The 17,634-nt window shown below is 33.3% G+C and overlaps 1 long non-coding RNA gene across 1 annotated transcript; it reads left to right on the top strand.

Annotated features, from left to right (window-relative positions):
• The first annotated feature begins 13,214 nt into the window (after positions 1-13,214).
• Positions 13,215-17,208, top strand: LOC133187767 (uncharacterized). The gene is made up of 3 exons (XR_009721239.1): positions 13,215-13,284; positions 13,415-13,534; positions 16,800-17,208. It is a non-coding gene; the product is annotated as an uncharacterized LOC133187767 (long non-coding RNA).
• Positions 17,209-17,634: the final 426 nt, after the last annotated feature.

The following is a 17,634-nucleotide window of genomic DNA, read 5'->3' as shown; positions in this document are numbered from 1 at the left end:
AATTTTTGAAAAAGTATTATTATAACAAGCCTAGTGTCTTTAAATTAATTCAACTGTTAAGTTCTAAAGATTTGATAAATTTGGGCAAATTTTTGAATGCTGCCACATTGTTAAGAAAAAATAATATCTATGTATAAGACTATTTTCATCTATGTATGTTTTATGTTCACTCTCTCTGTATGATTTTGTTTTCTTTTTCCTTAATAACATGATTATATTATTATTCTGATGAGCCAGTTGGCTTAAGGAAATAAAGAAACTTGGTGTTTCTTGGGGGGGGGGGGGGGGGGGGCTCTATTGATAATGAAGTGATAATTGTTAATTTTTTTTGATTCTTTGAAAATCTTCAACTAAGTGCATAGTTATGATGTGAGAGGTTATAATATGGGGTTAAAATAGTCCCGAGGAACTATTGTTTTGTTAATAGTCTGCATGATGATAGTGATAAATGGGGGATAGTTTAGAATTTAATTTATGAGTTGTTACTGAGTACTTACTGACTAATTATTTCATTGATTCTGATCATCCTATTTCTCTTGCTTTTGGGCAACAAAGCTTCATCTATCATTTTATATTATACTACCTAGGACCTCTTGTGTATTTTTTACATTTTGTTAGGTATTTTTACATTTCATTATGTAATGGCCTTGCAGACTGTGATCATTATACTATTGAAGTTTAATGCTGCAGTACATGTATATGAAATCAAAAAATATACTAAATTGCTTTGTATAATTCAGTTTTTATTATTTTAGAATGGAACTTCGACGATCACAGAGGATTAGACGACGCCCCCAGTGGTTCAACGACTATGTGGTGGAGTTTCCCGTAAGTAATAAAACAGAAAAATTTATTTAATCCCCCTCCCCAATTTTTAGATAACCTGAGCCAAAGGCTCATTAAGTGAGCTTTTTTGATAATTTGTCTGACGTCTATCTGTCCATCTTCTGTAAACTTTTCACATTTGGCTTCATTGCAAGAACCACTAGCTGGGCCAATTTACCAAACTTGCCACAAAATGGATGAAGAGGATTTGTTGAAACATAGGATCACACCTTCCAAGGGGAGATAATTATGAAATAGTGAAAAGTTGATGGCATCTTTTAAAAATCTTCTCAAAAACCATTGAGCCAAAAAATGAAACTTATGTGAAACCATCATCAGGTAGTGAAAATACAAGTTTGTTCAAATCATGACCCCAGGAGTAGGGTGAAACCACAATGGGCCATCAAAGTTTTACATTGGAATAGAATTTAGGAAAAATATTCAAAAATCCTCTTCTCTAAAGCAGCTAAGCATTGATTGGTCATATTTATATGGAAGCATCCGAGGTAGTAAAGATTCAAATTTGTTGAATTCATGGCCTTGAGGATAGGGAGGGACCACAATGGACAATCAAAGCTTTACATTGGAATACATAGGGAAAAACCTTTGAAAATCTTTTTCTCAAAAATAGGGCTGTATCAATATCGTATTGAAAAAAATGAATTCCAATACGTATCGGGCAAGTAGTTTTTTCATATAATTCTGTGAAAAAATTGGAAATTTCAATCACCAAAGTTTGTATTTTACTGTTTTGAATTAAAATTGATCAAAAATGATATTATCATTAATGAGGTAGCAAATCTTAGATAATTATTACAAAATACATGGACACCTTTAGTTAACATGTTGATTTTACAGTCGTTAAAAGTTTGAATTTGAAGTGTAATTTGTAATCATATAGAAATTTTTTGCTCAATACACAGCCCTACTCAAGAACAGCAATTAGCTTTAATTTGACATATTCATTTGGAAACATCCTAAGGTAGTGACTAGAATCAAGTTTGTTCAAATCATGACCCCCAGGGTAGGATATAGGGCCACAATGGGTGATCAAAGTTTTTACAAGGGAATACATAGAAGAATTAAAATATTCTGAACTACATAAAAACCATGATTTGTCATATGGAAGGAAATACTTCGTACTATGGTTCGTTTCCATCCCAAATTAGTAGAATAAAATATTTTATGACCTTGACTGGAACTCTTCAGCATCGGAGGTTTAAACGAATAAGACACGGCTATGAAAAATCAACAACTTGATTTTTAGTTGAATTAAACCTTGTAAAGGTAAAAACGAAAGTTTTATAGTGATAGGGAATTAAAAGGATTCCGAAGTGAAAAGTTGAAAGAAGACAGGAAATTCAATTCAACCCATTTTGATGGTAACGAGCATTTGAATTTTGGTCAATATTTCCTGTCAAATCACTTTGTGTGACACTAGTCAGAGATTCAGAAGAGACGTCAGTACAAAATTTTAAGTCTCGACGAATCTCACTGAGATTAGAATAGAACCACAATGGCCATGATTAGTTATATTATATGGAAGCATCCTCAGGAAGTGTATATTCAGGTTTGTTGAAATCATGACCCCAATTGGTGGGAAAGGGCCATAATCGGCAATCAGAGGTTAAAATTGGAATACATAGGAAAATCCTTTAAAATTTTTCTTCTCTAGGGCAGCTAGTGCAGCCGTGATTGACCAAATAAATATGGAATCATCCTGAAGTATGGTAGATTCAAGTTTGTTCAAATCATGACCCTGGTGGTAGGGAGGGGTCACAATGTGCATCATTTAGTTTTAATCAGTAAATAGAAAAAAAAGTCTTCTTCTCAAGAATGGTATAGACATGATTAATTATATTTCTATGGAAGCATTCTCAGGAATTGTAGACTCAGGTTTGTTGAAATCATGACCCCTGTGGTTAGGGGAGGGGCCATAATGGCTGAGCAAACTGTTATGTTGAAATGTATAGGAGAAACCTTTGAAAATCATCTTCTCTAGAGCAGTGCAGCCATTGATTAATGAAATTTATATATATGAAAGCATCTCAGGTAGTGTAGATTCAATTTGTTCAAATCATGACCCCTGGGGGTAGGGAGGGGTCACAATGTGCAATCAAAGATTTACATCGTAATATATAGGAAAAACCTTTAATTAAAATCTTCTTGAAACAAAAAGTCATGATTATTAGTCACATTCATCTGGAAGCATCTTCATGCAGGTAGTGTTTCAGGCTTATTCAAATCATGACCTCTGGAGCGTAGGGATGGGCCACAATGGATGATCAAAGTTTTATAATAGAATAAGATAAAAGTATAGGAAAAAATCTCGAAAATTCTACAAAAGCCATTATTAGTCATAAAAATATGGAAGCATTCTTAGTTAGTGTAGAAAACTTTGATCAAATCATGACACCCCCCCCCCCTTCCCCAGGCCACTTTTTTGTATTCAAAATTTAATAAAGACTGACTTCTGCTTCTTTTGCTGCAGGTAAGTGATGTGGCCCATGGGCCTCTTGTTTTGGGAGGGTGTAAATATGGGGGTTATTATAATGAATTATACTAGTAATTTTTATTTTCTTGGGAAAAGTTGGGTTTTTACATCACCTTAGCAAAGGCTCCAGTGAACTTTGATGGAAGCCCTGAATTTGTCAAAACTGCAAAAATCATGGCCTCTTGGTACATGGCTCAACCCCCAGGGTGGAGCAAAGTTGCATTGGACATATATTGAAATCTCCTTAAACTCTGAAAATTATCTTCTGTTCTTAAGAATTTAACAGGAAACTGTTTGCCTAATTATAATTATAAAGAATTGACTTCCTTTAGTTTATGAAATTTGATTAAAAATTGAACCTTAGCTTTTTACTAAAGTAAATGTGAAATTTATGGGGCCTATGCCTATGGTTGAGGCCTCCAGGGTGACAGGGCTTAGTTGGTCATATATTGAAAAACACATTGTGTCTTAAATGATCATTTTACCCCTGCTCCAAAGGAGAGGGGGTTATAATGTTTCACCCTTGTGTCTGTCTGGGTGTCCATGTATCTGTCCATAAGAAATTTTCTCAGCAACTACTCATCACAGAATAATACACAGATGCTTGAAATTTTAGCACACTCTTTGTTTAGGCATGCCATATGGTGGGATTAATTTTTGTTCAAATATGTTGCTGTTTATCCGTGCATCTGTCCATACCAAAGAGCTAGGTTCACTTTATGCATAAAATGGCCCTGTGGAGATACCAATTTATTGACTAACACTTTATGTTCCATTTTAAACATCAAGTTAAAGTAGAGACATAGTGCTTTCATTTCATATTAAAAAATTTTCTTCTTAAAGCCAAAAGATCTTGGAAAACAGGCTTCATGGAATTGCAATGTTCTTGAATTTTAAGGAAAACAAGTGTATTTGAGTACTTTCACAGAAGAGGAAAAATATGAGCGCACCCTCTGATCTAAAAAATAAAACATGTTTTGTAATCCTCAGACATAGTTCTATCATTTAATAGTTGCATATTTTAGATCAGAGGTTGCGCTCTATGTTAAATATCGAAAAATAGCTTTAAAAATTGGCTGTTTTTGTAGAATTTTTCAGGATATGAGGAAAATGACGCATTTCATGACGTCATAATGCATTGACTAGCCAGAAAATTACGTCATTTTTGATAGATTCTCAGTCACCAAAGGTCTAAATGATATTTACTGCATTGTCAACTAAAACCAAGCAGTTTCAGTTTTTCTGAAATTTACAGGGCCAAAAAAGGCCCTAAGTGAACCTTGTTCTTTTTGTCACAGTTTTCTCAGCAACTGCTCACCACAGATGCTTGAAATTTTAGCTCACTCTTAATTGTTTAGGCATGCCATATGGTGGGATTCATTTTTGAACAAATTCGATCAGTGTCAATATGAGGGGGTATTAATATTCACATCAGAGTGTATATTCACATAAACGTTTATTCACATCAAAGCAGGGGTATTACTTCTGAGAACTTGCTCACAGACTTCTTGTTGACTTTTGCATAATTATATGTAAATGGTGCTTTGGTCTATTATCACTGCAGTTGTATTTAATTAGGATCCTGCATGAAAATGCAGGAACCCTATAAGAATCACATAGTCTATTTCTCTGTCCATTTAGGTCCATCTACACTTGTTTGTCCAACCATCCATCTATCCATCACCACTTCTGTTATGATTTGGCTACTCATACAGTTTTCAGCTCACCAGAGCCAAAGGCTCAAGTGAGATTTTCTGGTCAAAATTTGTCTGTTGTCTTTCAGTATCCTCAGGTAGTGTAGATTCAAATTTGTTCAAATCATGACCCCCAGGGGAAGGGCGGGTCCACAACAGTAGGTCAAAGTCTACCATAAAAATATATAGGAAATATCTTTAAAAATCTTTCTTCTCAAAAACAGCAAAACCATTATTAGTCATATTTATACAGAAGCAACCTTAATTTTTATGGAATAAAGTTTTTTTTTCAAATTATGATCCTCAGTGGTTAGAGGGTTGCATAACAGAGGGTCAAAGTTTTATATAAGAATCTATAGGAATCATCTTGAAAAAATCCTCTGCTCAAGAACAGCAAAGCCATGATTAGTCATAGTATTATAGAAGCATCCTCAGGTAGTTTAGATTCAAATTTGTTCAAATTTAGGGTGGGTAGGGTGGGGCCACAATGGGCGATCATAGTTTTACATAACAAATAAGAATACATAGGAAAATTTTTTTAAATTTCTGCTGCTCAAGAACAGCAAAGCCATGATTAGTAATATTGATATTAAGAAGCATCCTGAGGTAGTAAATTCAAGTTTGTCCCCAATAAACTTTTCAATACTGAACTGGTTTCTGCTTTTTTCCTAGAGAGTGTGCTCAGGTGAGCAATGTGGCCCATGTGTCTCTTGTTAATGAAATGTAACAGTTTTCAATTTTTGAACATTAATACTTTACTCAAGAACAAGACACCTAAAGAGTTTATGAATATAACTCCAAGAACAAAATACCTTATAGAGTTTATGATCATATAACTATGTACAATAAAACACGCTTATAACGAAGTGCCAGGGACATATGATTTTGCTTTGTTATAAGCATGATTTGTTGTATTTGTTAAGTCTACAATATATTTTAAAGTCACAGGGAATGAAAATCACTTTGCTATAAGTGTCAATTCATTATAAGCGTGTTCGCTATAACCATGTTTTACTGTATATCTGTACTAGTATAAACTTTTAAATGGTTATCCATAAAACTTCTGTTGTGATGAGATAACTCAAATACATTTAAACTTTGGTATCTTAAACTCAGATATCTTGAATACCATGGATATGTCAAAGTGATCTGGAAGTCTTAACAACTTTTAGTATTTTACGCTCGATATCTCAAATCATCAGATATCTGAAGTTTTTTCTTGGCCCCATCAGCTTTTAGATAACTTCAGGTTTAAACTGTATATAGTTTTTAATGTAATTTTTTTAAATTCCACATAGGCCTTCTCTGACTCTCAATTTACTAGTTATTGCGGTGGTAATTATACTTGAATAGACCATATTATTTTACAATCTTTGAAAATCAGAGTGCAATTGACACTTCACACAATGCAATTGCTTTTGAGGTCTGAATCTATTCTTTTTTCATCTCAGTAGGCTAACATATTTACTAAAGGACTTTTAAAAAGCTACAAGTCAGGCTCTTATGTATTGGAGTAATTTTATATGCAGTGATAAGTCTATCAGATACTTAAGGACATATGCAACGCAGTTAATGAACTTTATTGTCTTTTTCCCCGGAGTTGAAGAATTCCAATACTTAAAGGAACTGTGTGCTACATTTTAATATCTATATATGCTATTTTACACTTTTTCTAAAACAAGTTTGGATAAACAAAACATCTAGAATATATGTTTAGTAATTTTTGTGTATTTTTCTTTGCATCAATTGTTATGTTTTCAAAACCCCTGGTAATGCATGCTGATTTTTTGTCTACAAACATCTGATGGCACTATAATCTTAAATTAAGAATACCTAGAAAAATTATCAGTAGGTATTAAGGTACATTGCGTGTGTCCTTACCAACCTCCCCCCCCCCCCCCCCCCCCCCTTTACTTAGGAGAACTCAAAAGTGTTCAAGTCTTGTTATATTTCACTTTGCTGTTATTGTATAAAAAATGTAAACCATTTTCATTCCTGTTTTTAACATGGTCTTTTTTCTCTTTTTAGGTGCGTAGGACTAGAGTGAAGCAAACTTTGAGTGCTGAAGATGCTCTTCAGCAGCCTGAGGAGGTGGCACTGCCACTTCCTGAGCCTGCACAGGAACTGCCCCAGGAGAAGCTTGAGCAGACTGTAGAGGTGACTGTGTCATCTCCACAGTGTGTGATTGCTGACCCTCAGGCAGAGCTTGTACAGCCTGAGGAAGTGTGTCTGCCATCCCCTGAGCCTGTTCTGGCTCTTCCTTGGCCAGAACCTGAGGAGACCGTGGAGGTGGCATTGCCATCGCCTCTGTTTGCTCAGGCTCCAGTTGAGGATGAGGTTGGACAGACTGAGGAGATGGAACTGCCGTCTGCCCAGGTTGTTGAGGGTCGTCCTCGGCTTTCTAGCTGCAGGTCACTGATGACAGAGATCCCTCTGGTTCAGCCACCACCAGCGAGGAGTCCAGCGAGGCGAGGCCTTACCATGGCAGGGGTGGTAGAACATTTATTTAGAGTTATAGATGTTCCTCTGCTTACTGGGGTTGTTTTCCCTTTCTTCCCTGGTTGGTAAGGGTTACAGTTTTTCTTTTTTCTTTCCTGAGTTGTCTTTTCATTTATAAATAGAGTTAAATTTTCTTCCCCTGTTCTTTAAATTTAATTTCTCAAGCTTAAAACTATATTAAATTTAATTAATTTTGATTTTTTAAAATAAAGTTAATAAATCATTAGTGTTTTTTGATAGGGTTTAATTTTCTTCTCTTTTCTTTAAATTTGTATCTGAAGACTATGAATTTTAACATAGTAGCATATAGCTTTAGTTGATTTATATTAAGAGTATTGGTATAGTTGATAAATAAGATTTATAGTATTGATTTAGTTAACGAATATGATTTAACTTAGTAAATTATTGATTTAGTTGATAAACAGGATTTCATTCAGTAGCATATTGATTTAATTGATGAATACCATTTAACTTACTAGGGTATATTCCTTTAATTTTCTTTCTTCTAGCTCTTTAATTTCAACTTTTCAAGTGATAAAAGTAAATTAGTTAGCATTTAAATTTCTTCCCCTGTTCTGTAATTTTAATTTTTCAAGGTTTAAACTAGAATAAATTTAAATATTTTTTTTTTTTAATTTTTAATGAAAAATTTGTATATTTTGAAAAATAGGGTTAAATTTTCTTCCTTTTTCTTTAAATTTAGTATCTTAAGACTATGAATTTGTGTTAAAATTTTCCTGTATTTTCTCGTGGATGCTGCGTCTAAATATCTCAATGCAAGCACACACCGTTATTTAGACGTTGTCAGTCATGAGAGTAACTAATGTTTGTTAAAGTTGATAAATGCCTTAAGTTTATTCTTTAATTAACTGTTTTGTAAGATCTTGTGGTGAAACTAAAATAAGGTTTAAATATTTGTAACATTGCATTAAACTGTAAGAAGTTAATTAAGTTTAAAAAATTTCTACCTCTATTATAAAGATTGAATTTTACTTTTCCTGAAATCAGATTAACAATTTGAGAAGTAGGTTAATTTTTCCTATCAACTAATGTGCTTGAGGTAACGCATTTAGGCAAATATAACTTGAATTAGTTTTCATTGACCTTTCATTTTCTCTAATTCCCCTTTTCTTGACTTAGTTGATAAACAGAATTTGATTTAGTAGAGTATTTATTTAGTTGATCAAAATTGCTGAAGCGGAAAGGATGTGCATGCAAGCACATTTAATGACCTAGGGCTATTTGGGAAATTTGGTTGAAGCCAGGAGAGTTATCATGCTTAGGCTATTCTTCTTCGATAACTGAGAATTAGTCTGCACATAGCAGTAAATGCAATAAATTTAGTTTCTTGTTGATTAAGTTGATATAACTTATTAAAGTATTTTCCTTTTCTTTCTTTTCTTTAAATCCATTTTTTCGTGGTAAAACTAAAGTTAGGCTTAAATTTTCCTAAAAATTATTAATTATTGGTTATGTAAATTCTAAAATCCATCTTTCTTATTATCATTTAGCTCACTTTTCATACTTAATAAATTCTCTCCATTTTCATTGTATTCTGTGTGTGCATGATGAGTTTTTTTGACACTTTGTATTCTTATTTTGTACAATGCACTGATTTTTTTTTTTTTGTATATATATCTTGGCAGTCCTGGGAATGATTTGGTTAATTGTTGTGAGAATTGGTTATCTTTTCTGTAATTTCCCCCTCTTTTCACCAGCTGGTATATAGTAAAATGTATATTAAAATTAGGGTTTTCTTTTGTTAGATAATGAATTCATTTAAATTGTCTGACATTTCATTGTCCTTAAATTCTCATTGTTAAGGTCAGGATTACTTTATAAATTTATGCACCATTTTGTTTCCTTTCATTCATTTCAAATCATCAGTAGCCTTTAATAATATGTGAATTCAGTCCTCAGGTTAATTCTTTCTTAAAAAAAAGTAGATGTTAATTTTTTTCTCTCGTGGGTGCTTTGTCTAAATTTCTCAACTCAAGCACACACCGTTATTTAGACATTGTCATTTATGAGAGAAAAAGTCTCATGGTTGTATTGAATTTAGAATTGGTAAATATTTTAATTTTGATTTTAATTAATTTAATTTCTTGAGATAAATTCTTCTCCTTCCTTGTATAACAGTATACATTGGAACAAGATTTCGGTCATTCTAAATTTAGGAGTTTCATTGTTAATTAGAGTATATCTACGTATTTTCCACCTTAATTTATTTCCCATCTCTTTAAGTTAATTAGTTAAAAATTATTTTGTTTGTGTTTTGTGCATTAAATTATGTTTTGTAATATATTTATATTGTACTGTAAAGTGTTTTTGTGCATCTCAAGGGGTCTCTTAAGTGAATTTTTGATTAAATAGGACCTAAATTTAGATTTATAATTTTAGATAAATTTGGTAAATTCAGTTTTCTTTCTTTATTTCAGCCTGATGTCTTCTTTATAATTGTATTGATTCAAAAAAATTCTTGTTATATTTTCATATGAGTGTGGTTTATAAATATCTCAATTAACTAGCTTTATTATCTAGTTTAGGTACAATTATTTTATTCTCATTTCCACATTGAGGTTAATTTTTCAGTTTTTCAGGTCCTTTATAATTAGGCTCTGTTCCTGAGATACCACTATTTTTTGAGTCTATGAATGCAGTGCTTTGTTGTATTAATATATCAATGTATTATGTTATAAATGAAACAATTGTTGCTGATAATTGATTGCTGATCAACGCAAGGCTTGCTATTTTCATTCATCAATTTGACATTTCCTAATCGATTGTTGCTGCAGAAATTTAAAAACTTTCCAAAGTAAAAAGCCTCTGTACAATTTGCCAGGTTCATATACCTAAAATGATCGAAACGCGAAACCAAGAACGGTTACTAGCTTGGTTGAAGGAACGTACGTGTTAGCAGTACTGTTATATGATTCAAATTTATATTTTCCTCAAAAACGCAACATTCAAAAAAGTAGATAATTTTTTTAAAACACAGATAATTCCTGTCATATATATTGATTTTAAGACTTCAGTTATAAGCAATGATTGATTATGAAAATTTCTGGATCTTTCAACACTATAAGAGTATTATTGTATTATAATAAGTTATAATCACTATAGCTGTCTGTCCATTATTTGTCCTGTATTCAGATCAAACATTAAAAGAGGATGCTCTTCCTGCTGCATTTGAATTATATCCTATGCTTAAGTACTTTGTAAGGTTATCTTATTTGCTCTCAGCTTGTTACAAGTGTTATCCAAACCAGATTTGTACATGATGCTTCTACTGTTGTGTTATTCAAACCAATTTGTACTCGACGCTTCCACGGATGCTTCCTTGTATGCTGTAACCAAACCAAATTTGTATATGATGCTGCCACATCTGACCTATATTTCTTGCTTCAGTGGCTCTTTATTCTTAGCAGTTAGGTTTTTGTTCTGATCAAAACTTGTACAGATGATGTTTCTTTGGATGTTGAGTCTGATGCTGAGTCTGATGACGAGTCTGATCCTGAGTCTGATGATGAGTCTGATGATGAGTCTGACATTAGTCACTTACAAACCACACTTGCATGTATGCTGTCTCAATGTTGCATCTGCTGCATACATTTAATAGATAATGTATTTCACCTACATTTTAGGTGTGATTACTCAGAAAAGAGACAGAATTTATTCTTCAGGTGTTCTATATTTTGGTATATAATTTTTTTTATACAAGAATATGCAGTATTTGCATTGTATCATGTGTGTCCTTTGTTATTTTGTATGTTACATTTAGAGATTGTATATTGTTAGTCTCATCTGCACACACTCTTCTGTATGTTTGTCTGCCACAACCCTCGCCTCGCCTCAATTCACCTCAGCCTGCTAGATGTACAGTAAGTGGATTCTTGTCCTGTACATGGTCATTATGCCACTTAATTGATGATGAGCTTGTAGCTCTACTGGTCAAAGACAAAAAGAGATCATGTGATGGTAAGGTTCTGTCGTCAGTCGTCTGTGTTTATCTGTTATGTACATGTAATTGTTTGTATGTTAATCTGTAAAAAACAAAATTTATGATTAAGATTCAGTGTCGGTTTTGGATTTAATCCCTACAAGTTTGGAATGATTTCAATTAAATTTAATAAACTACAAGTAGGCAACAAAGTTTAATTATAATTAAACTTCAGTGTCGTTTTGGGATTTTGACCGACAGACTGTTGAAATGATATAAGAAAACTTGCCACATAAAGAGATTTATCCAACTGGATCATTACTAAATTGATATTGATATTGTAAATTGATATTGCCATAGTTTAAGCCCAATAAAGTACTTTCCTCTAGCTTCCTTCATTAAACCAGTAGAGCTTAGAATAAGCCACAGTCAGAGACTTCTAAAAGTCTTCATTGTACAAAAAATACAAAAAAAAAAAAAAAAAAAATACAAAAAAAAACAAAAACAAAAAAATACACAAAAAAAAAAAAAACAAAAAAAAAACAAAAAAAAAAAAACAAAAAAAAGAAAAAATGGTGGGTTATGCTTGTTGTATGTAGTATAATGTGTGTGGTTATGAATAGGTGCATGTGTATATGTGTATGACAGGTGTACATTCATGTGTGGGTAATGATTTGTGCAAGTTATGTTTGTATGTGTTTATGTTATGTATATAATTATATATGCAGCAGTGTGCTCTTTATACAGTGACTGAACAACATATCTTGATGATACAACATCTTGGTTAACGTACAGACCTGACATCAGATTAGATTATAAATAAGGATTTTTTTGTTCAAATTAAAATGCATGAATCATATGATATGCTTCATGAATTATCTTCATCCTAAAGATCTACCTTTTTCCTTTTTAAATTTAAAATTATTAATGTTAACTAATCTAAAGTCAGAGGTCATTTAGTTTTCTGCTATTCTACATCCAATGGTTCTCTAAAGATATTTTAGAAATCTTGCAGTTTTCAAATTATGCACAAAGGTTGGACTTGATTTACAATCATGACCTTTTAAAGTCAAAATTTAAATCCCCATATTTCACTTAAAGTGTCATGAATCAAAATTTCTTAATTGTCCATGACTCGAACCACTGCACCATGTGAGTGCACTAAATATAGGGTTGGGAGGGGGTGGGGTGATTAAAATCTGTTTTCTAGTATTTGTCAGGTGATGAGACTATCCAGTCCATCAGGAGCTGCAGACTATGATGAGTGTTTCATTTGATTCAGTTTATACCCTATATTGTGAAATGATGAATTCAACATTTATTTTGTGTAAGTTAACTTAAGTTTCTTTAATTGCATGTTCCTTTTATATATCCATTCCATTAAATGTAATCTTCACATGATTTTTTGTAATAATACTTTTATAGGAATTTTCTTGTCATTTTTTGTCAGTTATTTTGAACTGTACTAATCTTGTGTCTTAGTTTCTATCTGTGACAGGCTCTCGGGAGGGATGGCAGGACCAAACGAGGAAGAGGAGACAATTGCGAGAATTAGGATACAGGGTATACACAATGCCAGCGTGGACCAACATTGGAAAAAATAGTACCCGGTAAGAAGGTGAACTTTTCATTTCGTGTTCTGTTTCTTCTTAATCAAAGGAAGCACTCATTTGACCTTTAGATTGCACTCATTTGACCTCTTGATTGACTTTCTTTGATAATAGCTATAGAATAAAAGTTACACAAGTCTTGATCTTATTGTAGAGAAGAAAATCTCTCATCAAGAAGAGTGCAGAAAGGGGAATCAACTGCAGCCAACCATGGAAGACAGGGTAAAATACCAAAAAATGAACTCGCTTCCTTATAAGGACCTATATTTGTTAAGCTTGTCCACACTTCACATCTACATTAATATTGAGACCTCTTTTGATCTTATTTTGATCTTATAGCTCTGTTTTACAGAATTGATGACAGCTGTACCCCACTACCCTTAAGACCCTTAGGTTAAGAAGAGTTCATCACCTGCCAGCAAGAATACCAAGAGAAGGATAGTCTTTGGCCAACCCAAAAGGTTACCAAATGGTAAGGCAGCCTAACTCCATCTCTTACACTGGATCAATTTACATTGCTCTTTCGAATTCATTTAATAAAATTTTTGTACCTTTGCAGTATAATCTTCCCACACATTTTCTGTTAAGGAGGGATTCTTTCTGGTTTCTGACAACAAAACATTTTGTATATATTTAGAGAGAAAGATTTAAAAGATCATATTTCTCTGTCCTCATAATTCTACATCTATAAATAGAAATGATAAACTGAATTTGAAATCTTGCATGATTATTATAATTTTTGGCAGATGGTAGCATATGAAAATATTTCCTTTTCTGCTTTCAAAATTACTACAGAACAATGAATTCAGGTAAAATTATTAAACAATCAAAGACTTTAAGAAATTTTCTGATGTAATTAGAATTAATAATAGGCTTTATAAGTTTAAAATATATAAAATAAATAAATTTTTCCAAGTCCATACCCCCCTCCTTTTGATTTTCAGTTATTAAATTTTATGCAATATAGTAACAAAAATGAACTTAATTGCCAACCATTATGCAGGTTATTCTAGATTCCTTATTTTATATAGGGTTGGGACAATATATCAAGATACTGATAATATCTGTTCTGTGTGAAGACAATTAATACGCATATCAATACATATGTAAGAAATATCGAAATATCACAAAAAGTATTTCTGTTTTATGTTTTCTTTCTTAACTTAAAATTTTGGGTTTAATATATAAAATAAATGTGCTAGATATAGATACAAATATGAAATACATAATAATTAACACCACATGTGTAAAATGATTTTGTTTTACAACAGATAAATAAATTATTCTTATTTGTGAAGAAATGTTTTGTCCATTTCAATACAAAAAGGACATTTTATATCCAATTCAAAATATCATGATACACATCGTATCATGGCTCAAATTTTGTGATATGATAGAAAAAAATTAAAAGTTGTCATCCCAGCCCTATAATTTTACATGCATGAGTACTTTAAAATACAGGGAGATGACTTGTAGATGTCAAATAGTGAGATCAAGCTTTATTCAGACGGATTCCGTCTTTACTCTTCGCCTATTCTCCGCCTGGATTTTTTCGTACAGGAATGTGTATTTCAGTCATGTAAAATAAGAGCGGAAAATTTTATTTTGGGAGCAGCTACCAATGCTCGTCATGAAATTATGCACTAATTAATTCTACAGTATAGGTAGCATATAGATAAACCACAGAGAAAAATACATTCATCATATTCTCAATGTATTACTTGAAAATTATGTGTTATTTTTAGCTCACCTCAATGAAGTTGGGGAAGCTTATGTAATACCCTCGGTGTCTGCGTCGGTGTCGGCGTCCCAGGTTAAGGTTTTTGGAGCAGTTTCCTTTTCAAGTACTTCTGTGGCCTATATCAGTCAGAGATGCATGGAGGATGCTTCTAGTGTGTTTCATTGTACCAGTCAAGGTTTCAGATGCTGCAATTTCAGCTAAAGAATGCCCAGGTTAATGTTTTTGGAGCAGGTTAAATTTTTGGAGCAGGTCTCATTTCCAAGTAACTATAAGCCCTTTATTACTAAACACATTACTGAACTTGCTTTGGATGCTGGATCTGACCTACATTTTCCGGATGAGTGACTAGGTTAAAGTTTTTGGAGTAGATCTCATTTCCAAGTAACTATAAAGCCTATATTGACCAAACTTGCATGGATGATACTTCTAAGGATGCATACTATTGGACTTGCTTCGGATGCTGGATCTGACCTATATTTTCCCGATGAGTAACTAGGTTAAAGTTTTTGGAGCAGATCTCATTTCCAAGTTACTATGAAGCCTATATTGACCAAACTTGCATGGATGATACATCTAAGGATGCACACTACTGGACTTGCTTCAGATGCTGAATCTGACCTATCTTTTCCGGATGAGTGACCAGGTTAAAGTTTATGGAGCAGATGTCATTTCCTAGTAACTATAAGCCCTATATTGACCAAACTTGCATGGATGATACATCTAAGGATGCACACTACTGGACTTGCTTCGGATGCTGAATCTAACCTATATTTTCCGGATGAGTGACCAGGTTAAAGTTTTTGGAGCAGATGTCATTTCCTAGTATCTATAAACCCTATATTGATCAAACTTGCATGTATGATACATCTAAGGATGCACACTACTGGACTTGCTTCAGATGCTGGATCTGACCTACATTTTCCGGATGAGTAACCAGGTTAAAGTTTTTGGAGCAGATCTCTCATTTCCAAGTAATTATAAACCCTATATTGACTAAACTTGCATGGATGATACATGTACATCTAAGGATGCACACTACTGGATTTGCTTCGGATGCTGGATCTGACCTACATTTTCCGAATGAGTGACTAGGTTAAAATTTTGGAGTAGATCTCAATTCCAAGTAACTATAAGCCCTATATTGACCAAACTTGCGTGGATGATACATCTAAGGATGCACACTACTGGACTTGCTTCGGATGCTGAATCTAACCTATATTTTCCGGATGAGTGACCAGGTTAAAGTTTTTGGAGCAGATGTCATTTCCAAGTATCTATAAACCCTATATTGACCAAACTTGCATGGATGATGCATCTAAGGATGCATACTATTGGACTTGCTTCGGATGCTGGATCTGACCCACATTTTACGGATGAGTGACCAGGTTAAAGTTTTTGGAGCAGATGTCATTTCCAAGTAACCATAAGCCCTATATTGACCAAACTTGCATGGATGATACATCTAAGGATGCACACTACTGGACTTGCTTCAGATGCTGGATCTGACCTACATTTTCCGGATGAGTAACCAGGTTAAAGGTTTTGGACCAGATCTCATTTCCAAGTATTTATAAGGCCTATCTGAACCAAACTTGCATGGATGATGCATCAAGGGACGAACAATCTCAAACTTGCTTCAGATGCTGGATTTGACTTACATTTTCTGGATGAGTGACAAGTTTTAAGTTTTCAGATAAGTCTATTCCCAAGTAACTGCAAGGCCTATTAGACCAAAATTGCATAAATGTTGCATCTAGGGATGCACACTCCTAGATTATTAGTTTAGTGTGGGACTTTGCCTTACTTAAAGACAACATTCGTTGAGGTGAGCTCTGTAATCTCTGATTACCTATGTTTTAAGTTTTCAAATCAAGATACATGTATTTCAGAATCAAATTTGTTTCATATTCATTTTCAGATTTGTTTCATATTCAGAAACATCTCTGATAGGATCTTAACTGGGTCACACTTTGACCTCTTGACTTTCATTTGATAGGATGAAGAGAAGCAAGGCCAATCAGAAGCACTGCACTACTTGACAGCTGGAGAGCCCGGCAAAGGTTAAGTTACCAGACATAAGGTGAGCTATATTCCTAATTAACATTAGTTATCCTGGAGGAGCTAGACATGAATTGCCCTGCAACCTACATATAGAAAGTACATTGATATGTACCTGCTGTGAAGTGTACAGCTTTTTCTGCTGCTGACTAGGACAGACATGTTTTTGTCAGCTGCATTATTGTATAGTACTGTACTGTACATTGTAAGACGCAGATTATTTTACCATAGTGTTTCTCTGTTTCCACCATCACTGTATATCCAGGTGGTATTATAGTTATTATAGATATACATTATTGGCACTGCGAGCAGGGTATTTTAGTTTGACAGTGGGGTCAATGCTTTGCCTGCACGTGTTTATGCCTGTTGCTATCTTGGATTATTTCCGAGGTATAAGATAGCAGTGTTTATTTTATTTACTTTTGTACGTATGGTTATACTTGTGTTTGTAGTTAAGCAGGTTAGCCACTACATGTAAAGAAGAAGGTATGGTTTTAGCTTTATTGTGCCCTAAAAATTTAAAGTTTTCAAAAAGTTTTGAAACTGGCTTAAATATTAGTTGAGTATATGACTGTAATAAATCAGGAAAGAATATAGCATGATGGAGTACCATTCTGGATATATGAGGTCATTAATTTGATGCATTTCTCTATTTTAAACAGAAAAAGCCTCAAAATGACCCATTTCAAGGGTTATTTTCCTTAAGAAAATAGTGTCCACAGCCGTCGCCCACGTTAATTTTTAGATATGTTGTGTAAAATTCTTTGAAAAAT

The sequence above is a fragment of the Saccostrea echinata genome, unplaced genomic scaffold, assembly GCF_033153115.1.
Source record: "Saccostrea echinata isolate AGI-Se365-2 ecotype Australia unplaced genomic scaffold, CSIRO_AGI_Sech_v1 ptg000015l, whole genome shotgun sequence".
Taxonomy (NCBI): Eukaryota; Metazoa; Mollusca; class Bivalvia; order Ostreida; family Ostreidae; genus Saccostrea; species Saccostrea echinata.
The sequence above is the reverse complement of the archived record's forward strand: the minus strand, read 5'-3'. Positions and strand labels throughout refer to the sequence as shown.